Source organism: Pterocles gutturalis, unplaced genomic scaffold, assembly GCF_000699245.1.
Source record: "Pterocles gutturalis isolate BGI_N339 unplaced genomic scaffold, ASM69924v1 scaffold14939, whole genome shotgun sequence".
Classification (NCBI taxonomy): domain Eukaryota; kingdom Metazoa; phylum Chordata; class Aves; order Pterocliformes; family Pteroclidae; genus Pterocles; species Pterocles gutturalis.
In genome coordinates this window covers 8,137-12,133 of record NW_010130892.1, presented here as the reverse complement: position 1 = coordinate 12,133, position 3,997 = coordinate 8,137, and positions in this window count along the sequence as shown.

Genomic DNA, 3,997 nt, shown 5'->3' with positions numbered 1-3,997 from the left:
GCTCTAGGGGCATGCCAAGAGCTAGAGCTGCCTACCCAACAACCTGCAGAAATCCCCGCTGGGTCCTACCAGGCTGTGTCACCACACTGTCCTCTGCCCTGTCCTGCTAGCGGGTGCCTTGGGAGAGTTCATGTTCTTCTTGGTGTTTTGTTGGTAACTTTCAGGGTTTTTATTCCAAGTCCTGTGATTGTGCTGAGTCCTGGTTCATGCACTGTCCTTCTCCTCTTTTAGCTATAGCTCTGGGAAAACAAACTATGGATTATACTGATGGGGGAATTAATGGACCAGACATACATAGAGAAAAATAAAACAGTTTATCCTTCTCCAGTGCCCAGCTGTTAAGTGCTGCGTATCAAATGTTTTGGAGAAGACCCTACATAAATACAGAAAGTTTGGAGAAAATAAACCTCTGTAGTTGCATTAAAAGCTTTTATTTTCCCCTGGAAACCTTCTATTTTCTTTCTTGACTAAAAGACTTTGGTTCTGCTTATGAAAAACTTAATCTACTATACAGCTCTAATGGCTAAAGGGAGAACTTATACATTGAACTTCAGGGCAGAAAACTCATTCAGTGCTGGAGAGAGCTAGCAGTACGTTAGGCATATTTCAAGTGTATTGCTGTGTGATGGGTTAACCATGGCTGGATATCAGGTGCCCACCCTTCAGCAGAATAAGGGGAAGAAAATAAGATAAACTCATGGGTTAAGATAAAAGCAGTTTAATTAAAGCAAAAGCCAAGGCTGTGTGTGGAAGCAAAGGAAAACCCAAGATTTTATTCTCTGTTTCCTATCAGCAGGTGATGTCCAGCCACTTCCCGAGAAGTAGGGCTTCAATATGCATAGAGGTTGCTCTTGGAGACAAATGTTGTAACAATGAATGCTCCCTCCTCCTCCCTTCCCTTAGCTTTTATTGCTGAGCTGATGCCATATGGTATGGAATATGCCCTTGGTCAGTTTGGGTCAGCTGTCCTGGCTCTGTCTCCTCACAAGATCAACAAAACCAAACCCAAAACCCTACTTCTATAGTAAAGTTTAAATAAAATACATGCTTAGATTTGGTTTTGTTTTAGCAGGGAGCATCAAGGCACTCAAAAGATTTTTTTAGAACTCAAAAGACTATGCTAGAGAAAGAAAAAGCATGTCTAGCTCTAAGGGAGATGATGTACTTCCAGTGGACCTTGCGGGTATTTCTTTTTTAAATCCTCTTCAAGGCATTAGAGAAGTTGTTTTGGTATGCGTGAGAGAATGGGTTTTTGCTGTGCTTTTTGTGGGGTTTTTTGTTTGTTTTTGATTTTTGCCTTTTTCCTTCATATTTTCTTCACAAGTTTTCTGCCTTGTGATATTTCTTGTGATAGTTATGAGGGCTGGGTATTGTTTGTAGGGAGAACATTAGCTGGGGCTAATGAGAGAGAGGTGAAGGAATGAGCTTAACTGGCAGCCAGAAGTAAAACAGCCTTTGGACTGAGGTTGCACTTTTTTTCCTTGTCTGAAGAGATAAAGGAGAGGGTGGTGGATTCTTTTTTTTTTCTGTACCTGTCATTAAATTGAGGTTTCTAGTCAATACAGGATTGAACCTTTGTTGCCTGTGTCATTTGGCTGATCTCTTGCGTAGGTGGAATGCTCTCAGAGGAGCTCGAAGGGCATCCGCTGTCATTTGATGTATCTGCCAAGGAGTATTCTGGTGATGAGGAGAAGGCCATGCAGGTGCAGTATCCAGAAGAATGGAATAAGGGGGTGTGTGTCAAAACATGCGTGAGACTTAAAAGAAATAATCTTCCCCCAAAATCTCTATCTCTGATCTGTATTTTCATTTCCAGGGTCCGAGGCAGCTCTGTTAAGTCTCCACTGCACTGCCTGTGACACAGACCTGCACCGAGTGGAGTGTTCAAGGCAGTGCCGCTGCCACAGGGAGAGGAGGGAATCCAGAACAAATCCAATGAAGGTAACGTAGTTTTCTCTTGCTCCAGCTCCCATCTCTCAACATGTGCTTTTGATTCCATCTCTGACACATAATGTGATTTAGACTCCTTTCAGAAGACATGGGGGATGCAATGAGATTGAAGAGAGTTTGATTAATCGGTAGTTTCTATTAATAAAGGGGAATCTAATTGATCTGCTCTACTCTCTGTCTCTGAACTTGATCTAAGGACTTAGCTCAGTTCAAGAACTGCCCATCATGTGATTAGAAAGCTTCCTAGGCAGCTTCTGAGTATTTTGTAGCTCTCACCAGCCCATATTCCTGGAACACTTCTAATATCTGAGGCTCTGGGAAAGTAACAAGATGGCTCAGGAGAGCTTGTTGTATTTGAGATCCAATTCTTTCTGAACTCTCACAAACATTTATTTGTCATGATCCACTTTTGTTTTCCACGAGACAGTAGGACTTATAGTTGTCTGCATCTTTCTTGAAACTCACAGGGGTTCCTCTTGAGTCAAAGGGGCTCAAGGGGAGTATGTTGGAAGGCTGATATTCCACTGAGTGCCAGAATGTTGTTTTCAGCCAGTGCTAAGTGCAGAATGTGAGGTGTCTTTGGCAGGTGTTTGAAGGATGTAAAGTGTTTTTTATTGACATGTAGTTCTCTGTGGCTGTAAAGCATAAAGCATATGCCATGGCTGATCACATCTCTAATGGTAGATACCTGTAAACCAACCCCGGGCTTGCTCTTCACATCATCGAGGGCAAGGCAACTGAGGGCTTTCAAGGAGAGATACAAGGATTTGATTTCTTGAAACCTGCCTTCACACTAGTTGTACATTTGTGTTATTTTTGCCTAACCCGTGACATTTCGCCCATTTGCCCAGTGACATTTGACCCATTTCCCTAGTGACCTCTGACCTGTTTAGCCAGTGACCTTTGGTCCCTGACCTTTGACCCAGTGATCTTTTACCTGGTGAGCCTGTGACCTTTGACCTGCGGGCCTTTGATCCCATGACCATTGACCTGCTGACCTTTGGCCCACTGACTGTGTGAACATGGGCTCAAGAGCGTTAACCCAGTGACCTGGTGACCTTTGATCCCTGTGACCTTTGACCTAGTGATCTTGGACATGATGACCCTGTGACCTTTGACTATTTGACCTGGTTACCTTTGACCCTGGTGATCTTTGACCCCATGACCTTTGACTAAGTGACCTCTGACCCTGTGACCCAGAGACCTTTGCCCCAGTCGGGCTGCCAAGAGCAGGGGCAGAGCCTTGGCAGCGGGTTTCTCTCCGGTGAGAACCGTGGGGTGAGAGCTGCTGTTGTCTCCAAGCCGGAGGTTTCCAGCTCCCCAGGTCTCTGCACAGCACTGGGCGGTCCTGCTGCTGACTGTATGAGGGGAGGGACTGGCTGTGAGGCTTGTTCTGTCCTGGGAGGCTGATGCCAGGTCCTCCCACACAGTTCCCTGGTTTTCTGCAGGGTTGGTCATTCCAGTGGGGGTGTTGCTCTGGACCTCATGCAAAACAACGGCTCTGTTCTGAAGCACCTCTTCTCTCTCTAGATATATTGAGTGACACTGTCATAAAAAAGCCTCAATTTTCCAGTTGGGAAATATGTCATTTGCCCTCCGACCAACATTCCCTGTGAAGCGTCCCACACAGTTCCCTGGTTTTCTGCAGGGTTGGTCATTCCAGTGGGGGTGTTGCTCTGGACCTCATGCAAAACAACGGCTCTGTTCTGAAGCACCTCTTCTCTCTCTAGATATATTGAGTGACACTGTCATAAAAAAGCCTCAATTTTCCAGTTGGGAAATATGTCATTTGCCCTCCGACCAACATTCCCTGTGAAGCGAGGGAAGGAAAAAAAGCCTCAATTTTCCAGTTGGGAAATGTGTAATTTGCCCTCTGACCAACATTCCCTGTGAAGCAAGGGAAGGAGCTTTTTGATTCAGTAGAGAAGGAAGAGGAGACCCAAACAGGTCATGTCAGGCTGGCAGTTCAGGTGGAGTGTTTCAATGCTTCCAGTGTTTCTTTTTGGATAGTAGAGATCACAGTCCTGTGGAAGCTTGCAGAGAGGTA